Source organism: Atheta coriaria, unplaced genomic scaffold (assembly GCF_025399875.1).
Source record: "Atheta coriaria isolate IRGN ID8LTWV9N9 unplaced genomic scaffold, Caltech_Dcor_3.1 hic_scaffold_4_pilon, whole genome shotgun sequence".
NCBI classification, from domain to species: domain Eukaryota; kingdom Metazoa; phylum Arthropoda; class Insecta; order Coleoptera; family Staphylinidae; genus Dalotia; species Dalotia coriaria.
The window spans coordinates 10,471,183-10,484,540 of NW_027045446.1; the positions used below are offsets into that span (position 1 = coordinate 10,471,183).

At 41.6% G+C, this 13,358-nt stretch overlaps 1 protein-coding gene across 3 annotated transcripts in view; it reads right to left on the reverse strand.

Annotated features, from left to right (window-relative positions):
* zfh1 (Zn finger homeodomain 1) overlaps positions 1-13,358 on the reverse strand; it is a 119,352-nt gene that overhangs the window by 99,706 nt on the left and 6,288 nt on the right. The window contains exons 1-2 of one of the 3 annotated variants that reach the window (XM_065301004.1): positions 1,863-1,946; positions 1,688-1,727 (exon numbers count right to left, since the gene is read on the reverse strand). The exons of the other annotated variants lie outside the window; for them this stretch is intronic. The gene's annotated coding sequence lies outside the window, so the exon portion shown is untranslated. Of the gene's footprint in view, positions 1-1,687; positions 1,728-1,862; positions 1,947-13,358 lie in introns of those variants that run through there. 3 annotated transcript variants of the gene reach the window in all.

Genomic DNA, 13,358 nt, shown 5'->3' on the forward strand with positions numbered 1-13,358 from the left:
ATTTGCGAATACATCAAAGTCTAAAAAGCCCGAGCCCACTTTTCATTATCCCCATCACCGGCGGCGGCGACGCGACGTGCGCCGCCAGCAGGGAGGACGAGGAACAAGTGGCGCCCTGGCGTCGGGAGCAAGCATAACGGTGCGTATAGTATGTGTATACTCTCCTGGCCCGAGCGACCTTAAGCGCGCCAAACGCAGTTAACGCGAGATCTCGACGACTCTGGAAGGAAGGTGCAACCGAAAGCATTTTTCACTGCGGAATTCTTTCCCACTCCCAAGTAATAACAAGTCGTCGTCTCTCCGCAGTCACAGAGTCACAGGCGAGACAGACGAATGGGGATAACCGATTACTTCGCTTATTCCGTCACACAGCGAGAGGTAAAGCACGCAACAATAAAGAACAAGAAGAGAAGCATTAATAAGGTAGACGAAAGACGGATGCAACCCCGGCGGAAGGGAGCAAAAGTCAGAGAGCATAGAAGATGATCGCTAAGACAATCGCTTGTTTACCGATGAGTAACACACAAGACCTCCGCACGTACTTACGCGTAGAAGAAAAGATGAGCCAAAGATAAATATTTTACGTGACGTTTTGCCCGAAATAGAATTTCTCCCGAACACCGCCGCCGTCGCCGACGACGGGCGGGCGAACATGTCCCGAAGGCAGCGCCCGCTGCACAGGTTTATAACTCCTAAATCATAGTTATTTATATTTTGTTATATGATCGCACGGGATACCAAGCGCGCACCGCACGGACAGCGGGCATGGAGGTAGTAAAACCAAAAACACAAATCAAAGTCCGAAAAGTGGAAGGGCGTTTTCACAACGCGCTCGGTTGTATACCTGGGTCTTTTTGGCAGCAACCAAAACGTAAAGCTCGTTAAAACTTTGTCATTCCTGGCCTCGCCGTGCTCGAATTAATTTTCTAGGAGGGCGAAATGTGGCCAAACCCTTTGGAGCATGTTAATTCGATAACGTCTAGATGGCGCCACATTACACGTGTAATAAATTAAGATGGGGCAGCAAAAGTAAAGATATTAATAGAAAAGGTGCATGTCGCACAGATGTAAATAATTAAGTCGTAATAAGTCGCTCATGGTTAGGATCTGAGTACGCAATAAAACGGGCAATTGAATGATTTCACACGTTCCTTCAAACGAAGTGTCCAACTCCAACCCTACCAGACACCAGAGCGCGCCATGTGTCGTTGCTAATAAAACTTTTTATGATTACGCACGCGCAACGTCTTCATTCGCCTTTGCGGCACTTACTTATGAATTGCTCATTACGCATCCGCAGAAATAGACATTTTCATACATCAACCCGACGAGAGACAAAACGCTAAAGAGCAAACATTTAAAACGTGCGTGCGCGCAACGCATTCCTGATGCGCATTCCGCGAATCAATTACGCGCGACAAGACTGCGCGCCACTTGACATTACGCTTGTGTGATTGGCGCCCGGATTTATGTGCGGTGGGCGAAATTCATAAAACATGCATTTATACGCCGTGCGGAGCAAGTGCTCTCGGGCGAAAAACATGAAAGGAACACGTGCCGTTCTTATGACTGACTTCACTCTCAGATCAAAGGCGAATGATGCCACCAAACACGCCGCACCAATAACATCTATTTGACGTGAAAACGTGGAAATAAGCCTCGCAGAGTGGAAAGTTAGCTAACTCACCTTGTAGTTATCCTAGAATACCACCGAATGAAGCACATACCTGAAAGCAAAAAAAATCGCGTTAATTTTATTTATATCTGCATAAATTTTAATTTTAATTGGAAGATAAATTATTCCGTCATCGTAAAATGCATCTTATTAATACTCTAGTGTACGCATATTTGCTTAAACTTACAGGAGACACTTTGGTTGCTAAAATTGTTCTTGAGTATGAATGTTTTGATTTATCCAGCATCAATGTCTCACTGCTGTCGCCGTAAATACACACGCGTGGTTATCGCGACGCGCACTGCACCTCAACTGCCTGCGGCGAATAAATTTCGTTGTTTATAATTCGTGTGCGAAAGATATAAACATGCTCAGGTGACTCTACCTGATCCCACCACGCCAAGTTCTTTGTATTTGTGTGATAGTACGATGCTTGTTTGTGCACTGGTATCGTTTGCGCGCAGGTTATTTACGTCTCAATTACGCGTGATTGTGTTTAATGGATGTCGAACTAACAGCGACATCGTTTAATTAACCTATTGGACATTCCATTACAATGATGCAAAAAATAAATTACAAACTGAGTCAACTGTCACACACCTGATGCAACGTTGCCAAATGCAAAAAAATTCTTCATTTAGTTTTTATTTTATTTTGAAATTAAAATTAATGAAATTTACGATGCAGAAATTTATGAAAATTAAAATTACTCGAATTTTATTCTAATCTAATTTTTTATCATAAGATATTTTAATATTTTAATGATTTTTATGTTTTTTTAGACAAAAACAAAGAAAAAGGTATAAAATTTAAAAACTAAAAAATCATCAAAACCGATTAAATAGATATAAAATACTAGCTTTAACCCGCGGCTTTGCTCGCGAATTTCTAAAATAATGAAGTTGCTTCCATACGCGTCTGTAGTCACAGAAGAAGTAACAATGAAGTAGAATGGCGGGAAGTTTAAAATGGCTGAAAGTATAGTCTATGGAAGTATAGTGTACAGTCTCCATAGTGTAGTCAATTGGATTTGATGTTGACGTAGCTGTCGGTAATACAGTGTGATAATACAGTGTGATGGTACTATAGTACTTAGGTTTGAGCTTCATTGCTGGAATGCTAGATGGCGTTAAAGTAGTCAAATAGCCAGATGCAGAGGTATTATTGGCTAAACAATTTCTTTATTTTATTTAAAAAATATTTTTTTATTAAAAAAAAGTAGCCTATAACCATTCGGGGACCACTAAGAATACGTGTAGAAATTTTCATGATGATCGGTTAAGTAGTTTTTGCGTGAAAGTGTAACAAACATCAGGACTTTCGCATTTATAATATTAGTAGGGATTGATGGCTGAGGTGTGATGTAAAGGTTAATGAAACGAATAAACACTTTTTTGTTGACTGTGAGTCCAAAACCTTTGAAAACAAGTATAAATCCTAAAACACAGTTTAAAATACAAGCACTGGAATGATTTTATTTTTGTTCTCAAGAGTTGGAAATGAATATCGGCGCAGTATTCGCTCATTCTTTTATGGGGGGACGTCAAACAGTTGGAACTTATTGCCGTAATCTACATAAATATTCAGATCGCTTGTTTTATTGGAAACGACCGACGATTCATTCGGATATCGGCCGAGATTGTCTGCAAACATATTAAGTAGTTTCCACAATGAAACAACGACTGTAAAAACTAAAGACCCAAGAAGTGGATGAGTGGATGAGAGCACTTTGGATTAAAGGAGGTAAAAGTTAAAAAGCGAGGAAGAGGAGGACTGGTCCATTCCAAAAACCATATTACAAAATGACTTTCAGTTAACTGTGACCAGAGAAGAGAAAAGAAAAGCCGAGTGAAAGGGGAGAGAAAATACGGCGGCGTTTCTTTGCGATTTCGCGCAGATATCTTGATAAGGGAGCCGGTGAGTCTGGCGAAATGATGAATGAGCACACTTCGTGCAGGACACAAGGCATGAACCGAATAAAAACTACACCATTTTAATATACAGAGTGTTAAAACCTCAAAACAAACATTTTAAGCATGAATAATGCAGAAAAGTATTCTTAGCACACACATTCCGATCTGTTCTAAATGCGTATAAACATCGTTTGATTAATGAAACTTAAGGTAGGTACGAGTAGGTAAACGTTATAAATAACATTCTCGCAATGCAAGTACAATGTACATTAGCACTAGTGCTTTAAATAGCACCTCTGCGTTGCATTTCAAAGACAATGCACCTAAATTTACTTTTGTTTTATTTTATTTTGATTTGACGTTAAAAAAATGATTTATCCTTCGTCCAAACGCCAATAAATCCCAGCATACCTTTCTCCCCCGCGCGGTAAGTCACTGATATTATGTTCTCGCATGTTCGCAGCCATGAAATTCGAGGTTCCACGCTTCATTTGCTTTCCGCCGTGTGTGTGCGAGCTGGTTTTATTTATGATCGTTTGTGTGGCGGCCATATTCAAGCATCAATATCAATATGTTCCTTGTCCTTAGGTACATTAGGTGCGCAACAATTAATCAGCATGCCAGAGTCATCCCCAATGTCTGTCACACTTATTGATTTATTCCAACAGCGGAAAAAAAATCTCGCATTTATGTATAGATATTTAGATGTATAGAAACATGGCGCGCCGGTGTGGAAATTTTGAAGAGGACGTTATATGCATAATAAATAGTTGCGATGTAATTGCGCAATAAATTTTCAATAAAAGTAATGTGTTGCCGGCGAGCATTCGCGGAATATACATATTTTAGCGTGGACGAAATGGCATATTATTAATGCATTTCAACTCAGTGCAAAATTAGTAGAAATTTACATTAGAAATACATTACGAACGGTGTGCGCGCGCGCCATTCGTGTGTACGCTTTCGTTCTCGCTGGGCGCTGCATTTCACTACTAATTTATTTTCTGATTAATTGCGGCGATAAAACAGGTGCACACGGTCGAGATTAAATCGTATTTTCTGAAATAACGCTCTACTCTGCTCCGCTTGCTTGTTAGGCACACACGTTCATACATTTACCTCAAAACTCTGTCTAGACTATGCTACGGTAATACCGGTATCAATACCGGTATTAATATTTACTAAAAATAACGGTATTTTTTCAAAAAGTGAAAAAATATGAAGAAAATGCAAGAAAACCTTTAGAAATTTATTTTTTATTTTTGATTTAAATCCTCCTGGCTATTATTGACATAATCAAATTATAATCACAATCACTTTGTGTTATCTGAATGTCTGAAACGTGTGAACATGCTCGCCCCAATTAGTCGAACGATGCTGTGCCCTAAACGGCCAAGAACCTGCTCGAAGCGTGTTTCTTAATAATTCAACGCGTACATCCTCGGGGTGTGCTCCACAAAGCATCAAAAGGTTGCGTTGCTTTGCGGACACGCTGTGGTCAGTGTAATTAAGCACGGCCGGCCGCCGGACATGCATTTTAATCATTTAATCGGTGTACATTTATCCGTCTACACGTTGATATAGTAGAGCGTTGCGAGAAGCACTCTTTTGGGCCCACTGTCGTTCGTGATCGGACAAGCTTTTACATTATTAATAATTAATCGGAGAGAGCTGGGGCAGCGATCGTCACTTCATATCATACCAGTGAAGTGCACCAAGCGAAATTGGGGGAGAGAACGGTTTGGTCACTTGTAACCCGATTGTCTGCACATACAGGCAGTTTGAATAATTCACCTCCCAAGAGGATAATTCATCTCTACCTATAAATTCACTCGAATTGTATTTGATTTTATGTGTTGAAGAGTGTTTTAGTGGTGGGGGTAAAGTAGATATTGTTGAAATAGAAGGTTTTGTTGGGTTTTAGTGATAAGGTGCACAAGCAGTATGCAGATTTCGTGTATTGGCGTTGATGGCCCTTCGGATAGGTAGTTTAAATACGGTGGGTCAGCAAGTCCCTTATTCCCAGACCAAATTTGAAAGATAATTACCGACACACACCCACACAACGAACGGGAAGGACGAACACTTGGAGAGCAAAAGCTTATGCCGCGAATATAGATTGCCGGTATAACCATATTACCTTCGGCAGGTCTAATGGAATTCTCATACAACAGGAGAAGAAAAAAACATTCTAATCAAAACCTGTGTCTTAGTTGCAACCAAATCAATTCTGTTGTTGGACATAGACCTGCTGATCCATTACGAAAAAGTTTCTCCCGAAGAGCACAGGTAGGGTGCCGTCCGTCCAAGTCCACCTAAGGGGTTGTTGCTATGACGATGCGTCGCGTAGGCGCCATCATAAACACTCTCATTGTTGTGAATGCGGGGGGTGCTGGCCGCGCGCCGGTAAGTGGCTGCCGTCGCCACCGCGGTAGACGACGGCGTCGCGCCCGCTATAAAGACCGTGTGCGAGTGTGTGGCCACGGGAAATGCGTCGCGGGGGAGTTATTCGCCGCCCGGTGTGTCGGTCACCCCTCTCTCATTCGTGCCGCGTGGAAAGACCCAAATTGGATTTCATCATCATGATCGTCAGCGCCGTCGTCGAGTCATCGTCATGGATTGCGAAAGGTAGCGAACTTGGAATACTGGGTTTTAGGTGACTCAGGGAGTATAAGGGGATCAGAGGATGCAGGGAAAAGAACGACTAATACCCGTGTCACCACAGCTTCAACAGTCAAAGTTCCAGGGGCTCGAAAAGGCTCACCTGATGCAGAAATAAAAATTAAACACAAAATAAATATTTAACATTATCTCGTAATTATTACGCTCGCGGTCCTCGAATTTTTAACGCCGGTTTAATGAGCAATTAACTTAATATACAAATGTAATGTAATGTAAAATGTGTACGAATTTACAACTTAACCAACGCCTGCGGCAATTTAGCAGCGACCATGAATTAAGTTAATGTCTGCTTGGATTATCGAACACGGAAATGAAGCTCAAGTGCCACGCTTTTAGCACCTACAAGTAGAGTCGGTCGTCGGCAGGTCACAACCGAAATAAAAGAGACTCCAGACCACACAACACCTAAGTATTTAAATCGCAAATACAAAATTTCATAGTACGAGTACTAATAACGAGGTTAGAATATCAGCTCTCCTGTTTATCATCCATCATCATTATTGCGATTTAACTTATTACGGGGGGAAGTTGCTTCCACGACAGAAAGTTAAACTCAGGCGGTACAGTCACCTAAGTTCTCAAGGTGTAATTATTTAGACTCTAATTGTCTCTCCTCCGACTCGCACTTTCCGGAGGCTCCCGTTAGCGCATTTATAAGTACATTTATCATACAATTATCCCGCGACCAAGTTATGCTCAAGTATATTCCAAGTCTCCCGTGTGGGCCCGGGAGATATTCCGGAATGGGGCGACGTTAACGAGCAATAATGCATCTGTTGAGGTTTCCAGTTACATTCACCATGAGCAATTTACCTGCTGCGTTCTCCGACATATCAAAACTATATAAAGTTTTTGGACCTCCTAAAGTCCTGGAACTGCTTCAATTGCACCGCAATTGTTAATTTCTCCCGCTCTTGGTTCCAGTGAGTGTGAATTATATGTTGCTCCCATTTGAGCAATATTTCATTACTTGTAATAATAATAAGCAGCCAGACCACTATATGGCTCTGGTACGGTTGAGGCGTATATTTCGTTAACTACTTAAAGTTTCCAGCGCGCTGGAGCCAAGAAACCACTGAAACTGAAGCGCTGGACAATGGCTATATATTCCTCTATGCGTGATACTCTCGGGTTATTTTCTTTTTTTCGCCTTGGAAGCGCAACTGCCCGCACGAGATGAGTTGTGGTCGTTCTTACGCTTTTACTAAACTTGGACCCTGCAACCGGGAGACACAAAACTACACCCACATAAGAGACGTGTAAATTATGATAATTATAACATGTAGAATTAGATTTTATAGGTTTGTGCATCTCCAGAAATATAATATATGTCTGGCCGCGCGTGGTGTATTGATTGCGCATTTGTGTAAATCATTTGTTGGCTAGGTTCTGGATGCGTGCGGCGTTTAAAATTTAATTTATCGGTTTCTGCGTCCGCGGAAAGTGTAAAATCGTAATTTACGATTACAAGATTTATTTTGGAAGATCTTCTTGTTTGTAGGTCAATCATCAGTGAAATAAGATGCCATTTTGGACCTTAGACCACCACATGTCAATCTGAGTGATAGATGTTTCCACTTTCATCTCCACAGCGTGAAGGTTTCGCAAGCGGCGTAATTGAATACCTTATACCTTTCTACATCCACTCGGCTAACAACTAAAAGATAACTAACTCGAGCTGAAATCCCGCTGTTAGTATCTCTATTAGTGCTCATGGGGTCGTACTCCTTAGGTACGTATATAGTCAAGCTCAAACAACCGACATTGCGGATTATATTTTACTCGAGACTTCTCTTCATCTCTTCCATCTGTAATTCGCCGAAAGAGAAGCGCGCTTCCTCCGCTCGACATACCAGCCATTGAAGAAGGGTTAATTGAAACCCATCCACCTCTATTATCCGACTTTACCTGAACTTTACCATTTTGAAACTTAAACCGGATTTCAACCAAAATGTCAATTGTGGGTACATTAAACGTGTGTGTTTATAAACTGGTATGCGTGCGTTTTAATTTCGTCCTGATAAGCGCTTTATCTAACAGGAAACAGTTCACTTCGTTGATGCGATGCATGTTGTTTCAGTTATAAATACCTCACACACACATTCACTCGCTCATCCACTCGACGACTGCTTTGGGATAAGGCATAAAAATGAAATCAATGCAAAGCCGAGACCGGTCATAAACACACTCTGTTTCTGTCAGTCTTTATCTCCCGGCCGGCGGTCGGTAGTTTCATCGGTGTGTTGGATGTTGTCCATAGTTTCTATAATTTTTAATGGTTTTGATAGGCTGCAATCAATCGCTTTGCCTGCCGTTCTCGGTGCACAGGTTAACGGCGACCATTAGGATCGCGCGCCGCGCCGGCCATTTATACGCACAACAACAACAACCGCAGCACCGAGCGGTGGGCCGTTCCATAATAAACAAGTTTATCCACTTCGCTTGATTAATTTAACCTTGGCGGCCATCAACTCGCGCGGCCACTGTACGCTTGTGTTCAAAGAGCAATTAACTCTCATAGAATTCAATATTTTAATTCAATACTTTTCAATCCGACAGGTCAATGATCCTCAATAATAAACCATTGTTATTTTCACAACCTGTATTAGATATTTACGTATACCGAGAAATTAAATCAGCGCTAGTTAAAATCGTCCATCAAAACACATCAATTTGCGATAAGAAAAAAGGTTCTATTGATAACCTCATGACCACACCTTATGCGCACTCTGGCGTCACGAAACTATATGATGAAATTACTCACAGACATCTCTTAAAGCAATAATAATAACTCAGTTCTCATTTCTCAACTTTGCCTTCGTTGAAATGCCATTTTCATCGTTTACTAATTATCGCTCACTAAACAACAGCGTCTGTTTGGGGTCTAGGCTGCTATACAGCGAGCGAAATTTTAAATTAAAGTTATTAAGAGCACGAGAGGTAAGAAGTGTTACTTAACACGCCCCATGCCTTCTAGGGTTGTACGCAAAGCGTTAAGTGTTGCAGAACGCCGCCGCCGCTACCGCCAGACCTCGCGGTTTATGCGTTCTTCATCGCCACGGAAAATTAGCTAACTTGTTACCTCCGCAGCACACACACACACACACATACCGCAGAAGGTAGACGTGTATATGCGCTGCTGGCACGACAGGCACTTACGAAATTAATCTATTAAATTAATATGCTGTTGGCGAGGGTGGTGAAACACTTGTACCCGCATTTACCAGGAAAATGCGCGCCGCTACTGTTTATGTCACCACTTAATAATATCACCGTACATTCTTTACAAAACACACAATTCTCTAACTGTTCCTTGACTAAACACCCAGAAAAAAATATTGTGATACAATAAAATCATTAACTGAATTTAAACTTTACATAAAATTCTTCTCAAACACGAATATTTTAGTCTGGTAAACTAGAAAATTTAAAAATAGACTACATGCGTGTAGGAAACACCTGTGGTTATATTTTCTAATCGTAAGAAAGCCTCCAAGCAAATAAAATCTAAAGTTATGGGAAAGTGTTGAACTGCGTCGCGGGAAATCACTGCCTGACCTCCTTATTCCCGATCGAAATGAGTAAAATTTAATTTCGACGCGCGAGGTATTCGAACCGGGAATAAGTTAACTTTTTCAGTAATCGCTCGTTGGCGCACATTGATACGAGTATGAGTATTGCCAAGCAAGTCTGCACGTCGTACTGTGTATGGAAGAGATTGAAAATTACGTTACTTTACGTTCTTCCTTTCGATGCAGTTTCGATTTTATTACTCTAAACGTGCACCAGTAACTGCTATCATACTACAGTCTCGTGCACTGCTATAAAGCTATACAAAGTGTACCAGAAAAAATGTTTCACTTTACTATCCATGTTATCTTCTTCCAGGGAAATATTTTCAAGTAAATTTATGTTATTTTTTATTTTGGGTGAATTTCGGGGAACACCCAGTGGATTTATATATGCTAGTGCGCATAGTGTGTTGATGTTCGCGCGAATGAGCGAATATTATGCAATGAACGGTAAGGAACCAAGGATGTCGTGTATTTAATGCAAGAAGTCATTCAGTTACGTATCAGTGCAGTGCACCTTGTCGGCGGGTTGCAACACCATCATGAGAGGACATCCGAACGCAAATGGACTTTCCCTCCTTCCGTCTCTACATACACCCACACACACATACAAAGCGAGTCAATAACTTGGTTGCTCTTAAAAAATGTAAATTACCCCGGAGCTCCACATACGACTTCCTTTATTGCATCGTTTATTCGACGGTTACATCGATGTTTCTTTCATGGTCTGGACTACAAATAGTTTTCTTATTTTTACGCTTTACGACTATTGCCCCATCGCAAGGTTCACCTATCACGGTTATAGAAATTTAGCAATTTTCAAAAATTTTCAGCGCAAAACTTTTCTCATTTTGAGGTTAAAATCACCGAATGATACCTGAAACATCTTGGCCCCTACATAAAGAAACCTATCAAGGTTCATTACCTTCATTACGCTCCGTAATGTTATCTACCTTCTAATCTGCGATAAGTTTTGATGGTTTGCGAAGGAGTTTAATCTAATCAAAAAGACGCACATTACGCCATCAGCATTAGCGTTAAAAACCAGAAGACGTTTTAAAATTAGCCCTCCGAGAGGAAACAAATTGGATTTGTTGGAAAGTGCAACACAAGGTGAGAAAAGCATGTTGCCGGGAGGCTAGAGGAAGGGTTCTTAATTAAAGTTGACCTGCGTCCACCCCGCATGAAGGGTAAACACCGACTCATTACCGGGACCTGAACTGCCCCGGAACTCTTAACTTGGTGTTACAATAGTTGCACACCATGCTTCCATCGAAAGGTGGCGAGAGTGCAAATAGGTCGAATGTAAATGCCCTTCAACCCTACCAACCTCACAAACCCTAGAATCCCGAATCTCAATCAACCAATACACCAAAGTGGTTTGAAGCGTGTGTGGTTAATTATAGATAGAAAACAATGCGCATAACCTGCAACAAAGTTCTAAATTGTAGAATTTATTTTGGGATGGCGAAAAAAACTTCCCGGAATAAATATAAAATCGGATGTTTTCTAATCCGTCACGTCTCGCGCGCGTGTCGCAAAACAATACTGCTAATCGCGTGCGCGTACACAAATACCTTGCTTCACGCCGACTTAAATTTAGAATGTGTCACAGAATACCGAAAAGGGAGCGTTATACTGAACACGAGCAAAAAAAACCAACAACATTCGCGCACTGAAGTTTCCTCTTTCTGTGGGTGTATGTGTGCGTAATGAAAATGGGATTCGAGTTTGGTATGCGCATAGGTGCAGGGAACACGTGCTGCCACAGATGTGGTGCTTAATGAAAATCTGAGGATATGGCGAAGTAATGGAGGGTGCGGCTGACACGGCCTGCTGCCTACGTTGTTCCGGCGTTCGAATGCGTCGGCTCTTGACGCGCGTGGACTGCGGTCAGAGTCAACGCCGAGGACGACAATGAAGGAGTAGAGGAGAAGGAGGAGGAAACGCAGGTGCTAGTCCGCAAAGCAGGGAACCGCGGAACCGTCTGGACGAATTGACGTATAGTATACGTCGTCCCTTGCAAAACTCATGAATCTACTCGTACAAAAAACATGAGCAAGGCCCAAGCCCCGACAAGCGACATATAATAAGAAATTTCTACAAGAAGGAAATTATGTACGACGCCTGTTTCTGTGTGCTTGGCTGCAGGATGAAGAACGCGTAAATAAAGGAAAATATCCAATGCATTATGCATGAATCTGTGGGGGCAGGTTATACCTGTGTGTCCCTCCGAAATGTTTATAACAAGGCTTGGGAGTTGAGTTGAGTTGACTTATTACCACATCGTGTTTTTCGTTAAGGGTTCCAGCGCCAGCGAGATGAAAAGTGAACACATCCCCCACAGGTGTAGAATGGAGGTAAAGGCAACCGGTAATGACATGCAAATGAAGCTCCCGCGAAGGAGAAGAAAGGTAAACGCGTGAAGAACAATCTGGCGGTGGCATTTGCGAAGATTATATGGGCTCACCCTACGACCGAAAATATATGTAAGCGCAAACGAGCAACCAACGAGCGTTAATGACCAAGGCAACCCTTTTCTGTACCGCAGAAAGGTGCAAAGGAAGCCGGTGTTAATTAAGACACGAAAACCCTCGGAACGGCGAAAATGTCAACAAAAATTTATAACCGGGCGTTTATTTTTTAATCGCTCATTGTACGCGTGAGCGAACGCACAAATCGCTTGTGTAAACATGTGATAAGCACACGTGTTGATCAGTGATTGAATCTCGTTTTGTCATATGTGTCGCATTTTTAACACCCGTCGACGAGATCCCGTTGAATTCATTGTTCGTTTATATTCACACTTCCATCGTCATAAACTCGATGACAATTGAAAGCTTATAAAAGCACGCATCATAAATAAAACCTCGACATATACGTTTTTTTCTTTTTTTTTATTTTGATTTCAATTCTTTGCTAAACTCTACCTTTTCGCTGTTCAATTTGATTGCTTTTTGGAAAGTTTCAAACATCCGGGATATATCATTAAAGAGAAAAATAAATGCGACTTGACGAAGGCAGTGACGTGAACAAGTTACGTGCGAACTTTTATGGAGAGCGATTTAAATTGAAAGTGCTCCATCGGCGAGTGTGGAAAGCGAGAAGTTTCGAGGGGTGATACCGGTGCAAACGCGTCTGCGGTTTGCGAAGACAAACGATCTTAGGTATCGAAGTGTATCTCTGGCTCTGGGTCGATCTCCGGCAACAACGTGAATCCACCTGGTAAATTGCAAACCGGAAAACATCACCGCCGGAACACCGGCAACAAGCGATTACCGTAAATAAATCGTGCTGTAAACTTGGGTTAACTATGTATTTTTACTGTTTAGAATATTTAGCACTAACAAATCAGGTGCCAAGTGATACATAGCATAAAATTTTAAGGAAAGCAATAAATTACCAGTGCTAAAAACGTCCGCATCTGGTGTCACGTCACCATCCACAAGACAATGCTTGTAAATAATCCAACTAACTCTCCACTTGCTTTGTACGAGAGTCTACTGGTTTTTTATG